The following is a 22825-nucleotide window of genomic DNA, read 5'->3' on the forward strand; positions in this document are numbered from 1 at the left end:
AGCAGAGGAGTATGTGAATACTACAGGATGATAAGGCCAGAGGGTCCAAGAATTCACAAAACAATCATGCTGACCCATAAATGATATTGTCCAAGAAACACACACGAATGCTCTCCGTGGAGTAAAATACACCGGGGATTGGTAAAGGCAGTTCCTCAAATATCAGACCAATTAAAAGGGGAAAATACAGAGCTCCGAGATACAGCTCCTTTTCTTTTACATGCACATAATTTGCTGTCAACTATCGAAAAGAGAAAAACTGCCATTTCTTCTACTTTAATCAACTTTGAACAATGAATCTTGACTAAACTGGGAGTTGCTTGGGAGCACGTAAACGCTTCCTTGGAAGCCAGTGGAAACTGTTGTTCTTTACTGTTGGTTTGGATTCATTTACCACCTGTAAAGTCTTATCATATAATCATTTTCCCAGTCCAAAAATAATATCCATGAAAATCACAGGGAAGGTTAAAACTACACTTGGAGCATCCAGCATTGTCTATTCTGTACCGATACAGTAAAAGTGTCAATTTCATAAGTGACATTATAGGAAGCAAACAATGTCATGTGCTTGGCTTTGTTTTAAAATCCCAGCTCTGACCTATCAGGCAATTCTTTTCTGTGTTAATTATCGTACAATGTGCTGATAAGATACAACCACTACAGGTGAAATGTGACAGATATGAGGAAGCGTATGAAAAAATCTAAAACTACTGTGAGTTGATACAGACAACCTTTTCAAGTAGCTCTCAGAAAGAATCCAAAACATTGGAGAAAAAAAATGAAAACCAATTAGTTAAACCCCCCAAAGGTGCAGGAGATTAAGTAGATATGTTTCTCAAGACCTTATCAGCTCCCATATCCTAGCTGCAGGATTTGGGGACCAGTAATGAGATTTTTCCATTTCATTCTCCAGGATTTGGGGACCAGTAATGAGATTTTCCCATTCATTCATTTTCCATTTCATTCTCAAGAGAATGAGGTTATGTGGAAAAATTAGATATTAAGATGCAAATTAGTGTCCAAACCCATCTACAAGTTTTCTCATCCAAGGGAGGAAAACGGAACTGATGGATTACAAACTACACTTGAATTGGATCAATTAAGGACGGCTATTATTATGTCTCGATATAAAATCCTTCACAAGTACATTTCTTCTAAGGAATAGAATGAACCAGACAACCTAAAGACAATTAACAATTTCTTTTCTTTTTTGACCATTGTGTCAATACATACTTTCATGTCTCTGCTGCAGGTAACCTGATATGAGTCTTTAATCAACACTTCACCTTTCTTTATATTAGAAATTTAAAGACATTTTAAAATTTAAGTGAAATCTCATGTAATTTATATTCACATGGATGAATTCAGGGATTTTTTTCCTACCTAAATAAAAAAATAGAAATCATTCTTTTTCAGCTTGGTCAATCCTAAAATAACATTAAAGTCATCTCCACACGTTAAAATATGTTTTAAAAGCCTAGATAGCTACATCACTTTCTTCAAGAGAGCTGAAACAATTTGCATACAGCACATTTTCCTGTGTTTGCACTTTACTATACATAACCTTATAATTTGGAAAGCGGCTAGTATTTATACAAAATAACCAGGAATAAGAAGAGTTAAATGATTTTAATTAGGTTCCATGCTCAATGTCTATTTCGTTATTAGAGATTTCACATTCTGAATCTCAGTCCAATGTTTTATCCATCTGATGAGGCCATTGTGTTTTCTTTCAGTAAATCTATCAAGGATTATGATATTATTACACAACAGGACTGATTTCATGGAAATATGATATTAATTTAAGACAATAACTGAGTCTACTGAGGCAAAGTCATCAAATGACTAGAGAAAATAATGTCTTTTATATCAAAAGCCTTTTTACAGCCTGCCTCTTTTGTTCACTCACCTAAACTTGAACTGATGTCATGACTAATATGCTAAGGAATGGACCAGGCTGTATAGCTGGATGATGTAATGTTTTCCAGCACTAAAGGAAAAATCCAGAAATGTCTTTCCAAAGAGGGAAGCTCAGTTTTCCATTCACTGCAGAGTGTACTTATTTTCCATGACCCTTTAGCGACCACACAGCACTGCTGCATTTCAAAGCCGGTGTGCGCGAGCATATTGGCTTCACATCCTCCCTTAAACCAGGAATCTGCGTCAAAGGACCGTTTTGTTTTTCCAGTTATAAGTGCAGCAACCATGGTCACAGGTCTTCGCAGACCTGAGTGTGGCAGGGCGCTAGCCAGGTCACCTCAAGGAGGGAGCTGCCTGCTGGCTGTGAACTAAAGCAAGCACGCGGACGGAGGAAAGAGCAAGGCGTGCAAAATACGTACGTTGTATTATTTCTCCTCTTTACTCTAGGGCAGTGATTCTTTACCTCTTTTTTTAGCACTACAGATACCGCTGAGAATATGATGAAAGCTATGTGCTTCCCTGAGAAAATGGCCACAAAGTCTGCAATGCTGAGGGTTCCAGGATGTGCCCCACAGGTTAAGAAACCCTCCTTCGTGGAAACAAATGCTGTTACCTCACCTAAAGTGAGATAAGGGAAGATTTTTTTTTTTTTAAAGCTGATGGGACTTTGTCAAAAAGACACAGGGGCCAACTGAAAGAGCTCCCTATGGCCAAATCTAGGATGACTTGAGCAATAAAATAAAATTGTACTGGCTTATAATCCAAAGTATAAAATAAGAACGCATGAGTCCATAAAGATGTAAATAAAATGGCTGATTGGGTAAATAACTAAATGGTAGAGCACAGACGAATCTCCCGTGCAGAATTCCGAATAACTGGCATGGATCCTCTGCTCTCAAACTGCTGGATCATCACACCCCCAGCTTGGTGTGAGCTGTGCCCAGCGACACCTTTCCAAAGAGCGTGGGATGGAAGCTCGGGGGAGAAACCTGACAAATGCAACCTCACCCAGGTGATTACCGTTAACCTCTAACCAGGTGATAAGTCATTTGACTCTGTGTACGTTTAATATGATGTGATGGGACTGTCATTGCTAAATGAGTGTTCTTCCTTCCCAGAACACATAACTTCAATCTAGTCCTGACAAAAACATCAGACAAATCCCAGCGGAGGGACCTTCTACAAGCTACCTGACCACGATTCCTCAAAGCTTCCATGGCCACAAAAAACAAAGTCTGAGAAACTGTCACAGCCAAAAGGAGCCTAAGGAGGTGTGAGGACTGGATGTCATTTGTATCCTGACTGGGGTCCTAGAGCAGAAAAAGGACATTAGCTAAACACTAAGCAATCGAAATATAGACTATAGTCAATAACAATATACCACTCTTGGTTCTTTTTTTTAACATCTTTATTGGAGTAAAACTGCTTTACAATGGTGTGTTAGTTTCTGCTTTATAACAAAGTGAATCACCTAAACGTACACATATATCCCCGTATCCCCTCCCTCTTGCATCTCCCTCCCTCCCACCCTCCCTATCCCACCCCTCTAGGTGGTCACAAAGCACCGAGCTGATCTCCCTGTGCTATGCGGCTGCTTCCCACTAGCTATCTATTTTACATTTGGTAGTGTATATATGTCCATGCCACTCTCTCACTTCATCCCAGCCTACCCTTCCCCCTCCCCGTGTCCTCAAGTCCATTCTCTACGTCTGCATCTTTATTCCTGTCCTGCCCCTAGGTTCTTCAGAACCATTTTTTGTTGTTGTTGTTTTTTAGATTCCATATATATGTGTTAGCATACGGTGTTTGTTTTTCTCTTTCTGACTTACTTCACTCTGTATGACAGACTCTAGGTCCATCCACCTCACTACAAACAACTCAATTTTGTTTCTTTTTATGGCTGAGTCTTGAGTTGTAAGAAATGTGCTAAACTAATGTAAGACGTTAATAATAGGGGAAACTAGATGCAGGATATTGGGAACTCCATATTATTTTGACAATTTTTCTATAAATTTAAAACTGTTCTAATTTTTTTTAATTTATTTTTTGCTGCGTTGGGTCTTCGTTGCTGCGCGCGGGCTCTCTCTAGTTGTGGCGAGCTGGGGCTTCTCTTCTGTGTGGTGCACAGGCTTCTCATTGTGGAGGCTTCTCTTGTTGTGGAGCGCAGGCTCTAGGTGTGCGGGCTCACTAGTTGTGGCTCACGGGCTCTAGAGCGCAGGCTCAGTAGTTGCGGCACACGGGATTAGTTGCTCCGTGGCATGTGGGATCTTTCCGGACCAGGAATCAAACCCGTGTCCCCTGCACTGGCAGGCGGATTCTTAACCACTGCACCACCAGGGAAGTCCCTGTTCTAATTGTTTTAAAAAGTTCATTTGAGGAACAAAAAAGAAGAGGGGGGACAAATAATAATAAACACCTCATCAAAGATGAGCAAGGTGGCAAATAACATATGAAAAGATGCTCCACACCATGTACCACCAAGGAAATGCGAATGAAAACAACAATGAGGTACCGCTACACACCGACCGCAGTGGCCAAACTCCGGAACACTGACAACATCAAGGATGTGGAGCCAGCAGACGCTCGTATTCTTTGCTGGTGAGAAAGCAAAACGGTGCAGCCACTTTGGAAGACATTTTGGTGGGTGTTTATAAAATGAAACATACTCGTACTATACGATCCAGTAATAGCACTCCTTGGTATATACCCAAAGGGAATGAAAACTTACGTCCACACAAAAACCTGCACACGAGGCTTACAGCAGCTTTACTCATAACTGCCGAAACTGGAAGCTACCAACACGTCCTTCAGTGGGTGAATGGATAAATAAACTGGGGAACATCCAGACAGTGAACGTTATTCAGCGCTAAAAAGAAATGAACTGTCAAGGCATGAAAATAAAAGGAGGAAACTGACATGCATATTTCTAAGAAGCCAATCTGAAAAGGCTGTATAGTTCCAACTATATACCATTCTGGAAAAGGCAAAACTAGAGACAGTACAAAGACCAGCAGTTGCCCAGGGGTTGGAAGTTTGGAGGAGAGATGAGTGGGCAGAGCACAGAGGACTTTTAGTGCAGTGAAAATACTCAGTATGACCCAATAATGATGGACACATGTCACTGTCATTTGCCCAAATCCACAGAACGCTCACCACCAAGAGTGAATCCTCGTGGAAACTATGGACCTTGAGTGATCACGACGTAGATTCATCAACGGTAACAAATGTACCATCTGGTGGGGATGTTGATAATGAGGGAGACTAGGCCATTGTAGGGGCAGAGGGTACACGGGAAATCTCTGTACCATACTCTCTATTGTGCTGTGAACCTAAAAATTCTCTGAAAAAGTAAAGTTAAGAGAAAGAACAAGAAGGAAGCTAAAAGATTCAGAGAGGCACTCACACTTCCTTATTCCAAAATCCACAGCTGTAACTGGAGGTAAACTCTCTATACAGTCAGGTAAAACTGACATTTTGATCATACGTGAAGTCTGGGGCTTATGAAAACCCACTGCTACAAGTCTGTACATATCCCCTTACTAAGAGGTTAGTTCCCATTTTTATCTACATGGAAGAATTTTTAATTAGACAATCAGATAGACATACAAAGACAGACAAACACTTCCTAGAGTCAGGTAATAAATCAGGTCAGTAGTTATTTAAGAATCCAGATAATTGTGGGGTTATTGTACTTTTATTTGTTTTGTATTCGCCTTACTATAGTATAATTTATTATCACCTCTCTTAACAGCTTCGGTATTTATTTTCCATTCGGTTTTCCCAAATTGTGAACGGAAGGTTTATGAATACAGGGAGTGATACCTTTGACTGACTAGTTGACTTTAATTAGTTTTATATTATTTGAAAAGAATGTGTTTATGAGTGTATGTGCAGCAAAGTCTGTTGTGTTATAATTGTCCAAGAATTATAATTACAAACAGTGTTCCTCAACAACCATTTTGTCACTCCAGTTGGGCTTACGGAACTGTTAAATCCCATGGAAACATTTGACAAACTTGTCTGTCTTCAATTACGCAATTACATTACCCATGGCTCATAGAAAAAAATATTTTTCATGAAGTAGAAACATCTATTTAGAGATGCTATATATTGGACACTAGGGATTTCCGAAACTCATCAAAGACTGTGGTCCTTTTGATACAAGCCTCGTGGTACAAGGAATTAAACTTAAACCTCAACCCAAACAAAATGTTTACTGTGCAATTATTTTCCATACTACACAGAAATGGTATTCCATCCAGCCCAGCAAATCAGAATCCATAGTGTTGCAATAATACCTCTGACTCTGAGACAAATTACAACTGGAACAGGACTTATCTTCTGTCAGTTTTCCGCACATGGCATAAGTGTAAAATACTTCCCTTCTGGCCTAAGAGATGTGGTAATAAGATAAGCTCCACAGTCACATAATAAAGTTAAGTACGGGTATCACTGAAGACGCTCTTACCTTAAGAGTGGACACTGTACTAGTGCCAGACAGACTGCGAGATTGCCACGTGACACTGGCAAATCCCTTACCCTCGCTGAGCCTCCGTGTACTCACGTTTAAATGAAGGTCTAAATGAGGTGAACTCTAAGATCCGTGCAGGTGCCAATCCAGATACCCCTGTGAGGGACCCTGGGGTGCTGCTTCCCCCCAGATCTCCCAGCACCACGGAGGCTGCCAGAAATGTGGCTGCTTAAGGCTCTGAGCTCAGTCTCTTCAGGAACAGCCTTCAGCTGAAGGTGAACCGTGTCTGAAGACTCTCTGTGAGGACACCAAGCCCCAAGTCCCTCTCTACTAACCGAGGCCACCCCAGCCTCGAGCTCCTGGGGCATCAACTGAAGCCTCAGTTGCAACTGCCTTGTTCCTGTGTTTGAATCTGCCTTTCTCAGCCCCAAGAGGTCTTGTTCCCCAAACAATCTCATTCTGCAGGTCAATCTCCATCTCAGAGTCTGTCCCTGAGAAAACTCAACTTAGGACATGAAACAATAAGATCCCTTAAAGAACAACCAAAGCTTCACCAGCCACGCCACTACAATCTGCTGCACTTCTCTTCTACTTCAGTCGTTTAAGGTTTCATTTAAGAAAGCTCTTGGCGTTCACAACACGCCATGCACAGTGCATGGGCTAGTGAGGTATTCAAGAGTCCAACACACATACGGGTGATTCTCACATAAAGGTGGTATTGAAAGCTGCAGGTTCTGATGAACGTGTCCAGCGATTCTCAGCTTCGATTGTGCACTGAGCCCCCTGGAGGAGCTCTGCAGACTACAGATGCGAAGTCGCACGCCCCACCTCCAGATTGAGTTAGTGCGGGATGAGACCCAGGCATCAGGATTTAAAAGCTCCTTGGATGATTTTTTTTTTTTTTTTTTTTGCGGTACGCGGGCCTCTCACTGTTGTGGCTTCTCCCATTGCGGAGCACAGGCTCCGGACGCACAGGCTCAGCGAGCCCGCTCCGCGGCATGTGGGATCCTCCCGGACCGGGGCACGAACCCGTGTCCCCTGCATCGGCAGGCGGACTCTCAACCACTGCGCCACCAGGGAAGCCCTCCTTGGATGATTTTAATGATTAGACAAATCACTAGTTAGGAAAAAAAAAAGTTTACAGTGACGAAAAGGACATGGAATTGAAACACCAGGCACCCCAACATGTAATGAGCAGATGTAGGAAGATAAGCCGACAATTAAGGCAAAGGATAAGCTACCCAAGAAGAAGGAGGTGTGGGCAAAGAATGTTGCCGCCGTATCAGTAAACAAAGGATGCTGCAGCCATGAAGCCAGCACATGGCAGCCACCCCCGGCGGTGCCCCCTGAGGGGACTCAGGATGAGAACGCTGGTCCCCGGCAGCCGAGGTGCACGTCCAAGGAAGAGTTTCAGTGAGCCCGGACTCTTGCATCTTCCCATACATAGAAAATTGCTAAATTCATTACGTTGAGATGTCTGGCTTTCGTTAATTAGTGGTAAACTTTTGATGTTCCGATTACTTGGTCTTTGTTGCAAAAACTCCTCCGTGTTCTGGCTCTCCCCTTACCTCTTTGGAACAGTCCCTCCGAGCTATTCTGAGAGGCTGCATCCTGGGCTTAAGTCCTCAGTTTTGTCCGCCAAATAAAGCATAATTCTCAACTTCTGGTTGTGCATTTTTTTCCATCAACAGAGAAAACCCACAAGTGTGGCGTCAACAGAATTCCAGGAAAAAAAATATTTGATGGAAGGGTTGGTTCACAGGACCAAAGCTGCTGAGAGGTTAATAAGTTGAGGACTAAAGACTCTTCACAGGATTGAGCAAAAGGGAGAGCTGCTTTCCAGCTGAGGGAGAGACAGGAGCCACACTGGATGGGATGGTAAGATGTAGGGTGGGAGATGGAATGAAGAATTTGATTGGAGGGACTTCAGGAGATGGAACAGGAAATCCTGGACTCTCCTGCCGCCATGGATACACCATCTCAACAGCAAGGCACGGATCCATCCCCTCTGTGAGAAATCCAGAAACTAACAGACAGGCTTCTCCACCCAACCAGCCTCAATGGCCCCGGTAGGAAAAGGGGAGACACTGTATCCCCACAATCCCCACCCCCCAGGCACCGCCCACCACAACACAGACCAGAGAGAACAGGGAAAGAGTGGAACCAGCATCCCAGCTTATTGGGGTGCCACCCCAGGGATGGGCTTCTAGCTCGCCTGCCTCCAGACACTGATGGGGCCGGTGGATACCAATCCCGTGGGGACCACAGAGATCCAAGCCGGGGCTGGAACCAGGAGAACTGGCCACGGCCCCTCCCACCACCTTAGTGCACAGTGTTGAGCTCTAAACCCCAGCTCCGGGGGACTTCCCTGGTGGCACAGTGGTTGAGAAACTGCCTGCCAATGCAGGGGACACAGGTTCGAGCTCTGGTCCGTGAAGATCCCACATGCCGCGGAGCAACTAAGCCCGTGCGCCACAACTGCTGAGCCTGCACTCTAGAGCCCACAAGCCACAACTACTTAGCCCACATGCCACAACTACTGAAGCCCGTGCACCTAGAGCCCATGCTCCGCAACAAGAAGCCACCTCAATGAGAATCCCGCGCACTGCAATGAAGAGTAGCCCCCACTCGCCGCAACTAGAGAAAGCCCACATGCAGCAACAAAGACCCAATGCAGCCAAAAATAAATACATAAAAATAAATAAATTTATTAAAACAATAAAAAATAAAACTCTACCCCAGCTCGTCCCCGCATCTGCAGCTCAGGGTCCCTGCCACACTCTGCGCAATAGACACTGTGTGGAAACAACCTAATGTCTATTGACAGATGAATGGATTTTTAAAAGCAGTCCATGCATACACACAATGGAATATTACTCAGCCCTAAAAAAGGAAATCCTGCCACATGCAACAACACAGATGGGCCTGGAGGACAGGATGCTAAGTGAGATAAGCCAGTTTCAGAAGCACAAATACTTCAGGATTCCACTTATATGAGGAGCCTAAAACAGTCACACTCATAGCGACAAAGGAAAAAATGGGGGTTGGTGGGAGTGAGGAGGGAACTGGAGTTGGTCATCAACAGGTGTAAAATTTCACTTAAGTAAGATGAGTAAGTTCTGGAAATCTACTGTACAACGTTGTACCCAATGTCAACCACACTGTATTGGACACAAAATCTGTGAAAAGGAGTAGATCTCATGTTAAGTGTTCTTGCCACAATAAAAATATTTTAAATTAAAAAAAAAAACAATATCCAGTGACAACTCGCCCCAAAAGAAAATCCACACGGTATTTATACATAACAAAATATTGTGACTGAGTTATTACTCAATTTAAGACAGAAAAAAAATCAGTCAAATTACTAGTTTGCTTTTGTTTTTTTTTTTAAACCAAACGGCTGATTATTTGAACTATTTCCCTCGCTAATATTTGAAAACCAAGTTTAACGTCCTGGCTTTCTTCTAAGGAAAATCTGGCCCATGAAGAGATAAAAAAGTGAACACTAGCAAGACAAAATATCACTGGGTATAGTTCCTAAATACTTGGGCTTCAAAAATTAATAAAGTAAGTCTACTCTTTGTTACCACCCCCAAAAGAAGACTTGGACTATACTGACTCCAGCAAAGGAGAAAAACTGACTAGAAGCAAGTGTGGGTTTCAGAAACATGGGGGAATTTTTCTTTCCATTAGTCTGTGTTGTAAAATCTAAGGAGATGAAAGATGCAGTTGAGTGGAAAAACTTGGAAATATTAATTCCCATTTCAGATTCCCTCCCCCCCAAAACAAAACCCAGAGTCAATGAAATCTAAGACATGGGAGACATAATGAGTCCTGGATGGAGGTGGGGAGTGCCTTCTCTGAAAGGGAGAAGGTGGGGAATACAGGCAGGATCATACGCCTGGTGGGAAACAGTCAGACAGATGTCCTGTCCTCCTTGAAAGTTTCACTCTAACAATCCAGAACAATCTTCTTGTTTACCTGCCAAGAACTAAGCTATCACAGAGCACCCAGAAGATACAAAATGACATATACTGAATTGCATTTGAAAACAATTCCGAACCTTAAAGGTAACCAAAAATACATCAATGTGACTGATTTTGAAACTTACGTTTTAAAGGTATTATGATACAGTATCCAATACTGTTGCCAAATGATTCACTAATCATGACTAATATCAATTATGGCCTATCATTGTCTATATTTGTTAACACCTTTGGGGGGAAATGTTCTGTGAGTGTAAATGTTTCAAGAGTTGAATCTATTTCTCCCTCACAGAACCCACACTTAAATAGAACTACCATTCTTCGTATTCTGCACGGGTAGCATTCAACACATATTGAGTTAGCCAACTGCAGCCAGGCGTTTTCCTCCAGCCTTGGAAACGTGCTCAAAAAACAACATGCAAAAGCACCTGCCCTCCTGGAGCTCAACCCTGGACTCATGGAGTGATTGCCACCGGACAGGAATCCAAAAGCCCCCAGGTACCAGTCCTGAACGTGCACGGTTCAGTGCTAAGGTTTGCATCTGATGCGGTTTCAAATACCCATGATCCAGCCACATTTAGGAAAAGGTGGTTATCACAACTTGAAGATAAATATCTCCACTCCCAGTTCATTTGCTTTGCCTATTTTCCCACGTACGTTTCTCTGTTTACCTTTTTATTTCACGTTCGACTAAAAATTAGAAACAAAATCGAGTCCATACCATGTTAGGGACCACCCCAAGCTTTTGTATCTACCTGTGTGAAGATGGATATGCTGATTCTAAACTTCACAGGGAAAGGCTACGAGCCCAGGATGGCCAAGGTGACACGGAAGGAGAACCAAGCAGGGGATGTGAGGCTTTCCACTCCCTTGATGGGGGGTGTGTCACTGCACGAGGTGAGCAGTCCCGGACCAGTGGGACAGGAAAGAGAAGCGATAACCGACCTAGAGTGAATGTACACTTGCCAGTTAGCAAAGTAAGGAGAGCCTTTTGCATAAATGTGCTGCCCTCACCGGATGTGCCTATCCCATCATACACAAACGATGAGCTGAAGTGGGCTACAGAGCTAAATGTGAAACACGAAACAGCGACAGCCTCTAGGAAAATAACCAAAACAGACTACTTCGTGACCTGCGTCAGAGAAAGATTTCTTAAATAAAACACAAAAGCATTAATAAAAATTAATAAATCGGACTTCATTAAAAATAAGCACTTTAAATTAGGAGTTTGGAATTAACAGATATACACTCCTATATACAAAACAGATAACCGTATAGCACAGGGAACTCTACTCAATACTCTGTAATGACCTACATGGGAAAAGAATCTAACAGTGGATACACGTACACGTATAACTGAATCACTCTGGTGTACCCCTGAAAGTAACGCAACACTGTAAATCAACTATACTTCAAAAGAAAAAAATAAGCACTTCAGTTCATCAAGAGACACTGTTAAGACACGAAAATGCATAACAAAGATGGGAGAACTGACTGTAGTACAGTCATCCGGCCATATCTGCAACCAGGATTCAACCAACCTCAGGTGGAAAAGACGTGAGGAGAAAAAAACTTCCAGAAAGTTCCAAAAAGCCAAACTTGAGTCTGCAGTGTGCTGGCAACTTCTTACATAGCGTTTACGTGGCATGAGGCACCGTAAGTGCCCTAGAGATGATTCTTTGCACTGTACATCGTTGTTATAGATACTTTTTCTGTATGGTTTATGATGATTTTGAGAGTGTCACCATATCATTCTGAGCCTTTCTAAACCATATATTAAAGGCAAGATCCCCTTCTCATCTAAAAAAAAGAAATATGTAGCCCTTGACATGAGAGGCACCACTAGTGACAGCATCCTGGCTCTGAAAGCCATGCCGCCTGGGTGTGAATCCTGCTTTACTAGCAGCGTGGCCCTGGACACCTAACCCCTGCGCCTCAATTAGCTGTCTTGTAAACAGTGCTGATAATCCTGGAAAATCACTCTTTTTCATAAAAGGCATGTTTTCAGAATCAAATTAGGTGATTTACGTAAGAGCTTAGAACACACCTAATACTTGGTGTTACACATCAATCAGTGCACGGTACCCTATCTTGGGTCATCGGCAAAGGAACAGAAACTGGTTACAATTAAGAAGACCCCTAGGGCTTCCCTGGTGGCGCACTGGTTAAGAATCCACCTGCCAATGCAGGGGACACAGGTTCGAGCCCTGGTCCGGGAAGATCCCACGTGCCGTGGAGCAACTAAGTCCGTGAGCCACAGCTACTGAGCCTGCGCTCTAGAGCCCACGAGCCACAACTACTGAGCCCTCGTGCCACAACTATTGAAGCCCGCGCGCCTAGAGCCCTGCTCCGCAACGAGAAGCCACCGCAATGAGAAGCCGGCGCACCGCAACAGAGTAGCCCCTGCTGGCCGCAACTAGAGAAAGCCTGTGCGCAGCAATGAAGACCCAATGCAGTCAAACATAAATACATAAAAATAAATTAATTTCAAAAAAAAGAAGATCCCTAGTCAGAAAACAGCTGATCCAAACCTGTTGAAGTTTTCAGTATGTGATTTGATCCACAAATATGTAGAATATCCTGATTTCTTACACATACACGTAACGTACATTCACGCATCTTCTTTTCCAAATCAACACCCTATTCGTACTGCTCCTTCGAAATTTATAGCACCGAGCTAGTAAAAGGGAGTGTTTTCCTTGCTACTACAAACAAAACTCAAAAACAAGATATTCAGTAAAGAGAGGCCAGAGCAGGGCTTCCCTGGTGGCGCAGTGGTTGAGAGTCCGCCTGCCGATGCAGAGTGCATGGGTTCGTGCCCCGGTCCGGGAGGATCCCACGTGCCGCGGAGCGGCTGGGCCCGTGAGCCATGGCCGCTGAGCCTGCGCGTCCGGAGCCTGTGCTCCGCAACGGGAGAGGCCACGGCAGTGAGATGCCTGTGTACCACAAAAAAAAAAAAAAAATTGTCAATGTTAATTTTATTTCTCTATCATTTAATTGTGTCTAGAGTAGGGATTTAATAGACTAGGTGACTCCTGAGCTGGGCTGGAAGGATAAGGAAGCAGGTAACAGGTGGAAAGGGAAGGCGGAGGGCAGATTCCAGGAGGTGGTCACAGCGAACACAGCAGATGACTAACAGAGCGACATTGAGAAGCACACCATGGCAGGAAAAGAAGGTGTGGCACATATATACAGCCATACAAAGGAGGAAATTGGGTCATTTGTGGAGATGTGGATGGACCTACAGACTGACATACAGAGTGAAGAAGTCAGAAAGCGAAAAACAAATATCATCTATTAATGCACATATGCGGGATCTTGAAAAACCGTACAGATGAACCTCTTTGCAAAGCAGAAATAGAGTAACAGACATAGAAAACAGATGTGTGGGTACCAAGGGAGGAAAGGGGGTGTTGGGACAGATTGGGAGATTGGGATTGACACATATACACTACTACGTATTAAAATAGATAACTAATGAGAACCTGCTGTAGAGCACAGGGAACTCTGCTCAGTGATCTGTGGTGACCTCAATGGGAAGGAAATCTAAAAAAGAGGGTATATATGTACACGTATAGCTGATTCACTTTGCTGTACAGTAGAAACTAACACAACATTGTAAAGCAACTATACTCCAATAAAAAAAAAAAAAAGAAAAGAGAAATATGGTTGGATATACAATAAGCATCTCAAATCTGCTGACACTAGAAAACAGCAGTTCTCAAAGAGTGGTCCACAGACACCTGAAGGTGCCCGAGACCTTTTCTGAGCGTCCAGAAAGTCAGACTATTCTCTTCATCTCCATCATCATCATCATCCTCCTCCTCAAAACAACATTTACTTTGTTTCACGCTGCAGACGTTTGCACTGATGCTGCACAAGCAACGGTGGATAAGACCGCCAGTGCACAACTCAGGAAACTAATAGTTGTACGTAGCAAGAGTGTTCGTGTCCTTAACCACTAGACACCAGCAGTAAGAAATAAATAAAAGATGTGAAAGATGGTGTTCCCATGTAATGTTCTTAAAGAAGCAGTAAAAAATATTAAATTTATTAAACTTTGCAATTTAAATCCATACTATTTTAATATTCTGCATGAAAAAAATGGCAAGTATCCAGACAGCACTTCTGCTGCACAGAAAACTGAACTACGAGAATTGTTCCAAAGAACAGCACTTGGATGACTGTTCGACTTGCTAGTGAACAAGAGACTTTTCATGCAACACTGTTTTCATGGAAGACCATGGGAAACCTATGGTGATTCAGACTTGGATATTTGGCAAAAAAAGTTTTCACAAGTGAAAGAAGAAAGACTGTAAGTTCAAGAAAAACTAATGAGGGTATTTGCTGCCAGTCTGCTGATACTAACAGACTTTCCAGTGAGATCAAAAGTAATAGTAAATGGATGTGATTATTTGATACTGTATAATGAAACCTGTCAACATTTGGAAGATCTGTAAAACCCAGCAAACCAATATTTTCCAAATGATCAATGCATGTTATAAATTCATGTTTGGGCAAAAAAAAAAAAAGCCATTCAAAATGAAAGACCAGCAAATTTTAATACAACAGAGATCAAAATGTTCACTGATCTGATTTCAGATTTTACATCACAACCAACTTTTAAGGAACTATCACTTGTCCAATTTTGGCATGGCATTAAGAAGGAATATTCATAATTATAGAAAGGCTATTGAAATACTCTTCCCTTTTCCAATTATATGTCGGCATGAGGTCATATTTTCTTCACCTAATTCAACCAAAACAGTATATCACAACAAACGGAATCCAGGAGCAGCTATGAGAATTCAGCTGTCTTCCATTATGCCAGCCACTGAACAGATAGGAACATTGTAAGACAATGCCACTCTCCGCACTATTTTTTTATTTTTGAAAATATAGTTAGTTTTCATAAAAATAAGTTATTCATGTTAATCTGCAATGAGTATATTTTAGGTAATTTAATAAATATTTTTTTAAATTTCTGTTTCAATTTATAACAAGGCAACATCAATAGATAACTCCCACATAAACTAAAGCTCACTGTGTCCTTAAAGATGCTTCAGATTGGAAAGGGGTCCTGAGACCAAAGTTTGAGAGCCGCTGTTATAGAAGATGAACTACAGAGGACAGGATGGAATGCAGGAGTCTGGGGAAGTCCCTGCAACAACAGCTTCAAGGTGACATGATTAGAACCCAACAAGGACCACACCCATTGAGATGCAGAGAAATAGCCGGATGCAAGAGTCATTTCTGAGCAAGAATCAACAGAATGAGTAACTGATGAGATGACCCAGGTGAGCGTCCGGGACAGAATGGAAGATGTTTCAGCCGTTTCTCATGAAAGGCTGGGTGGAGAGCTGAGGAAGGCTGATGGCAGAGCTGGTTTGATATATTAACTCTGAGGTCCAGTAGGAAGTTACAAATAGTGCCCTGGAACTCACAAGACTAGTTACACCTGGAGATAAGGATGTGTGTGTAACCACAGACACAGGGAGAAATTACTCAGGGGAAGAGCGCTAAGTAAGAAGCTAAAAGGACCAAGATGAACATCTAGCAACATCCAGGATATGAATATGTGGCAAAACCCACTATTTCTGGACAGACAAAAAAGAATAGCTAGGAAGGTGTCTAATCAGGGGTAGCAGGAGAGGCAGATGCAAAGCTGGAAGGCAAATCAGGGCAGAGGGGTTGAGGGTAAGAGATCACTTCAGGACGCAGAAGACAATCATTTGTCCTTGTCAAGTAAAGTAAGGACTCCGAAGAAATTTTGCAGATTTGCTTAAAAGGAATAAAATAAATATCTTCATCAAAAAACAGAATGGTGGCAGGAGTCAATACTAATAGGAGAATTAAGTGGTTCTACTATTTCCTTTGTTACAACAATAATGTCTGGCTTTTTCAATTCAAAGAAATTCAAGTAAAGAAAAGGAAAAAATTGTGAATTAGAGCTGAAATTGTGGGCTGTCAGTTTAAGAAATGTGACAATGAACACAGAGGAAAAAACAAATTTGATGAAATAGGAATACAAAAAATGTGCATTTGGGACTTCCCTGGCGGTCCAGCAATTAAGACTCCGTGCTTCCAATGCTGGGGATGCGGGTTCAATCCCTGGTTGGGGAACTAAGATCCCATATGCCATGCAGTGCAGCCAAACAAACAAACAAAAAAACTGCGTTTTTCCAGGTAGGCGACGCTTCGGCGTAGTTTTAAGCCCTTAGAAAAAGGAGCCAAAGAAGAGAAGATACGAAGCATGGGCAAGCAGAGTGTGGTGATGGGGCGCGTCTCAGAAGGGGGTGGGGGATGGAATCCGGGACTGGGAAAAGGACGTCCCTCTTCCTCTGGGTCAGGAGCCAAGGAGAAGAGAAAGGATGATGCCACAGGCAGCTCTGGAGGGAAGATGGAGGGGTGAGTGAGCGCGAGTCCAGCAACTTCTATTTTTTTTCTTTAAAGTAGAAGTTCGTATCGTAGGTGAAGACCGAAAGGGGTATTGATCAAGGACTGAAACCATTATTAGGGAAAGAGAAACATGGAGCCACTAAGGGCCAGTGAAGAATTGAGGCACCACAATGAAGACCCAGCCAAGGCTACATCAACACACAAAATAAACCAATGGAGATTCCAAACAACATTTGTAGAATGAAACCGAAAACATTACAGATATTCCAGTCAAATACATATGGAACTCCTGGGAGATATTAAAGGGTGTTGCAATACGACCTTTGGATTATCTCAGCAGCCACGTCCGTGGTGTAACTGAGAGCTGAACACAGACGCAAAGAAGGCTACGAGTCCACTCATTAAATGTGGGCCTTTTCTATCAGGTTACTCTTGGGAGTGGAGTCCTAAACTCCCCCGAATCATCAAGAACTCCTCCTACTGTTTTCTCACAGGAGGACTCATAAAGGTCAGATGTCTCACATTCTCCAACAAAGTCTATTAGTGACTGGATCATTGTTTTGCTGTTATTCCAATCAGAGCTCTTAGAAAGGTAACTTCCTATTTACATCATCTCTCAGAGGAGCTATTTGTAGGTACATAAATTTGAATAATTTGCTTCTTGAATTCTAAGTGTAAATTTCCATGTTGAGGGCAAAGGGACTCATTTATGACGTGCTCTCTGCTCTCTGGAGGACCGCAGTGATGTGCTTTTTTCAGGTAGTAGCTCAAGAAGAATACAGGAGACTTCGGCAAAGATACTCTATCCTTTACTGCATTACAGAAATTATTCACCTCCAAAAGAAAACAAAAGACAAACACAGGACACGTTTTTGTAAGTCAAGTTCCTCAGTTTATGAAAAATTATAGAGTTAAGAATGGGTACAATTTACCTTGCACACATGTGGCTCTTCTGCTTGGGAGGATGGTTACATACCTACATTTTGATAAGTCAATTCTGCAATTAGATCCCTTAGTAATTAACTTGCTTAAGAAACAGAATTTTGCGTATTCTCTTTCCATTGGTTAGGCTTGTCTAGTTCTAAATCAGAAAATGAAAAATCTTGACAAAAACAGGAATAGTTAGCCCTGAATATAAAGGTAGCAAAACAATCATAAATAAAACTTGACTGCATCATAATAGATAGAGTTGGAATGAATGACTGAAATTAGGAAACTACTGAGATGAAACTTTTCACCATAAGAATGAGAAAATTGAGACCTAAATAAATTAAATGACTTATTGAAAGTTATAAAGCCCATCAACAAAAGTCCTAATTGAGATACCGCAGTGGGCTTTCTCCCAAATTCCAAGGTTTTATCCATCTAGATTAAGCAGACATACAAAGGGAATTTTAAACAATGCATGTTTCAAGGTGATCTCTAAACATGGTCCCAGTGAGCCACTGATCCATCAAAAGATTAATTTATGATTTTTCTATTTGATCAGTCACCCATTTGGTTTAGTAAGTATAAACATAGCTGAAATGCAGAGAACATTGAAATAGGCAGAATATGAAACTATATATATATATGAAAGTGTGTATCTTTACGAAAGTGTGTGTGTATATATATATATATTCTTCCTACTTCAAAATTCCTTGAATCAGAGCTTCATTTATGCTTACTAAATGAAAGTGTATATACTGTAATGAAAGTGGAGAGAGAGGGAGAGCCATCTCATCTCAAGTATTTATAATTCGGCTGAAGAGTTAACACAATATATACATTTCAACTAGAAAATAAAAGGTATCATAGGAAGACTATTACTATTAAATCTAATCAAGTGTCAAAACACACAGGATGCACAAAAAGGATTCTAAGAGATCAAGAAGAGGGAGTTTAATTTTAGCTCTAATCATAAGCTCGTGAAACCTTGGTGAAAAGAACTTTTAAATTCGGCAACTTCCCAGTGATACTTCGTTTAGGTAGTGTCCCTACCCAACCTTGGGAGGTTCTGGTGACAAAGAACCTCCCAAGGAAATCCTTGGATAGTTATATTGTTGGATAGTTATATCCTATCCTTTCAAATGGAAATGTCTTCCTCTATGTTTCTCTCTTTGGTCTTGGTTCTATAACTTGAGGTCTAAATATGAATTCTAGCTCCTATTATATGAAACTCCTCACAATGGTGGATTACTCATCTACTCTTAAAGAAAATAACCCACGGTAAACCTATCAAACCACAGACTTTCATGTTCCTGCAAACGCTGATCATGATTATCTGAACAAACTCCCACATAAATCCAATCCTCACAAACGAATGCAACCAGAATTCAACACAATGTTCCAGGTATGACATACCCACCACGAAATTAACCCTTTTTTTTCCTCTGCAAACACTGTATTTCTAACAGGGTCCAAGACCTTAATGCATTAACAGCCATAGCATGCTAATAATTTGCACTAATCTTACTTTCAATGAACACTTCTAACCGTGTAAAAGGTTTCATCAGGCAAGGTAATGACTGAGATGAGCCCTGAAGGACTGCGTAGATTAAGCAGGAGGTTGTCGCTCTATAACCATAAGCATGTCTAAGCATAAGCAGTGGCAGGTTGGCACAAGGACAGATCAGCCTTTCTAAGATGAGAGAGTAGTTTCGCACAAAGTTCCGCATGTAAATCAGAGAGACCTTTGAAAGTCAGAGTGAAGAGTCTGCCCTGGATCCTTGAGGGAATAAGAAGACATTGTGGGTCTGCAACATAAGATTAACAAGATGAAAATGGAAACGGTATGTAAGACGAATAATAATGAGCGGGGAAAAAAATACAGCAAGTAATTAGGAAACTATTTTAACAGACTATGTTGAAAATGACGGTAAGAGGAGATGCAATGAACAGGACAGATACAGGAGATCATTTTAAGAGAAAACAGGTTCCATTTAAGTTTCATGCCGGAATAACTAAAATAATGAGGATTCCGATTTCAAAAATCTAGGAAATTATTTGGAAAGGGAAGATCATTAATTCAGTTGACTGCAAAATAATATCATGCCATTAAATCAGAATTGTTTGTTAGGTAGTAAGAAAATACATAACTGCCCATCAATGAAAAATTTGATCTACCTTTGTTATAGTAATAATAATACTGGCAGTTTTCAATTATATCCATTGTGCAGATTCTCCTATCCATTTCCAATCAGCCTTTCATTTTGGGCCAATGTATTTATCTTGAACATTTCCATTAGGAAGTAAGGAAATGGAACTAAACTGAAATCAATCCCTTCTATTAACGAATAACAGGGAATAAAATCAGAATAGGAAGAAAATGGCTAACATTATACTTAACCCAACCCTTCATACTACACAGAACTGATGTCTACGAATACTACCATTAAATGGTATCTCTCTGAAGGAGACAAAAAAATCTCATATTGGTATCAAACACATTTATACACACACAACTTTTTTAGGTTGTGAAGAAACTAATAAAAAGTAGTCATATTGTTTCTCATTACGCACACAGAACCATAAATCTTCATGTCATGATTTTAAAGCTAGAGTACCAACAGTTTGGAGGAAATATCATTAGGATGAAGTAAATACATGCAAACATGACCGAACAGTCATAGAAATAATAGCAGTCCTCCTCCAGGATCAATTAAGGGCTTCTTATGATGCTTCTTCACACCTAAGGTACAAGTCTGGGCCCAAAATGGGAGAAAGATTTCAAATGTAACTTGTAAGCAAATTAGTTACACTTACGGTGAGCTATCAGATGCCTGGAATTCAAACAGTCCTCAGCAAATGGTAGAAAGTTCCCTAACTCAGCGATGACAAAAATGTCGGTATGTGTCCAGAGGTTACAGTCGGGCCAAATTCAGTATTAAAAAGTGTTACTGTGTCTGCTATGAGTACAAATAGAAATGACAAATAATGCTTTGGTTTTGGTTCAAATAGTTCTGTTTTGTTTTTGTTCATTCAATCAAGAATTCCGAAAGTATATTTTAGAATGTTCTGGTTTCATATACAATAGACACATAAACACAGATTCATAAACCTAAGCCTTCTTCTCATCAGTTATGGCAGGCATTGCTCAGATAATTAATATTCGTCATCCCTCAATCATTATTTCTTGAGATTAACAGTAGCTTGACATATTTATTCCGATTGGTTTAGGTCAGAAAAGAGAAAAGATGGTCTGAGTTTGAAAGATATTCAAAAAACCTGATTACTTGTGACATTTCAAGAAGAAATGCTACCACTGCAAGTTTTTAAGTCCTGATTATTAGACCAAGGTATACTTATTTTATATGGTAGAGCTCTCCACGACAATGTACCAAAATTAGCAGCCAAGCTCTTTAAATCTGGGTGGAGATTAAATTTTTAAAAGGTGATTCTTTCTATATCATTCTGCAATTGGATAATCATAAGACCGTCATCACATACAATATACTAGAGTCAAAGACTCTTAAAAATCTCACAAATTGAAATGTCCTTAAACACCTCTGTCTGGCCAAACTACCTACCCAAGGCTCAAACTTTCTATAAAGTATGCCTGCAAGTAATTATCCCCTGTGGCTTGGGGTTGCTGTGAGCTCCACTGCCTCTGTTCCCAGGCAATTATATCTGGCAGAATGCTATTAGAAAGTTCTTGCTAATTTGGAGCCAAAAATATCCCTTCTCATGGTTCTACTCATTAGTCCTGGTTGTAAGTATTGGTGCCAAGCAGCAAAGTCTACTTTGTCATCTGAATCACAAGTTTTCACAAAATTGAAGATAACTGTCAAATACCTCAGTTCCTTCAGCACTTTCTAATATGACATTATTTTAATTACCTCAACTATTCTTATTTCTCTCCGCTGAAGGTATTGACCAGCACAGTGCAGAAATCTCTATAAGTCTTGCTTTAAATAATATAATTCTTTTAAGGCTAGTAATATGCTTAACACAGAACTGGTAAAATAAGAACACTGATTTCTTTCTTAAGTAACTATACATATAGTTATATTTAGCTGGGATGGAAAGATAGCGTACAGAGTTACTCATCTGCATCAGGTATATATATTATATATCATATTATATTATGTCATATTATACTATACTACAGTATAGTATTATTCATTTGTATTATGGTTACAACACTATTTAATATTTTTTCCAAGTGTGTTCAGCCACACTGCTTTCCCCATCCTATACTTGCACACATGATTTCTGAACCAAAGTGCAGTTTATACTTCAATCTCGTTAGATTCAGCCCATCGCTTTGGACTTCCAAGGTCATATTAGATCCTAATTCTGTCTCACGTACCCACCATATGTTTCAGTATCACATTACTCTCCATCTGGATGTTTCCTCTGTATAGTTTATTTTAGTCATTGATATGATGTTTATCACGAGAAGGCCAAACTTTCACCAGGAAGCATCTTCCAGGCTGAAGACGCTCTACCAATAACCTAGACATTAACTCCCTTCTTCTCCTTATATTAAGACTATATGTCTAAATACTGTCCAGGGAGATCATATAAATTATTTTCAAGTACTGTAACAAAATCCAGATACAGTGACTTGTAAGGGTCAACGATCTTGAGTTTGTATTCACTCTTTAAACAAATGTTTATGGCATGTACATTTTGAACCAGGCACGATGTTGATCTCTGGTGACTAAGTCAGTAAGACAAGCCCTCGCGGAGTTTACCATCTAGTAGGGGGAGCAGACAATTACAGCTGATGTCACCACGTAGTTTTATAAGCAGGATAGGCAATTAGGGAACCTCGAAGGCACAGAGTGTGATTGTCTAAATCAGACCGTCAGGATTAAGCAAGGTTTATACTCCAATAAAGATGTTAAAAAAAAATAGATATCCACCTTGCAAGATGGGTTATGAAAATCAGTCAGGATTAAAATGTTATAGAATCTATAATTTAACCATTTCATAATGTTTAAAAAACAAAAATAAATCTATCCTTGTACTTAGCATGTAATAAAGGAATATTATATGTAGCTGAAATTATGTTATTTAGGAAGCAAGGATGGCCTGGAGTCTTTTGATAGTGTCTGCTTGCGCA

The 22825-nt window shown here is 40.9% G+C and overlaps 1 protein-coding gene across 3 annotated transcripts in view; it reads right to left on the reverse strand.

Moving 5' to 3' along the window:
* Nucleotides 1-22825, reverse strand: part of GLRB (glycine receptor beta) — a 69391-nt gene that overhangs the window by 40331 nt on the left and 6235 nt on the right. The gene's annotated exons all lie outside the window — the stretch shown is intronic.

Source organism: Globicephala melas, chromosome 5 (genome assembly GCF_963455315.2).
Source record: "Globicephala melas chromosome 5, mGloMel1.2, whole genome shotgun sequence".
Lineage (NCBI taxonomy): Eukaryota > Metazoa > Chordata > Mammalia > Artiodactyla > Delphinidae > Globicephala > Globicephala melas.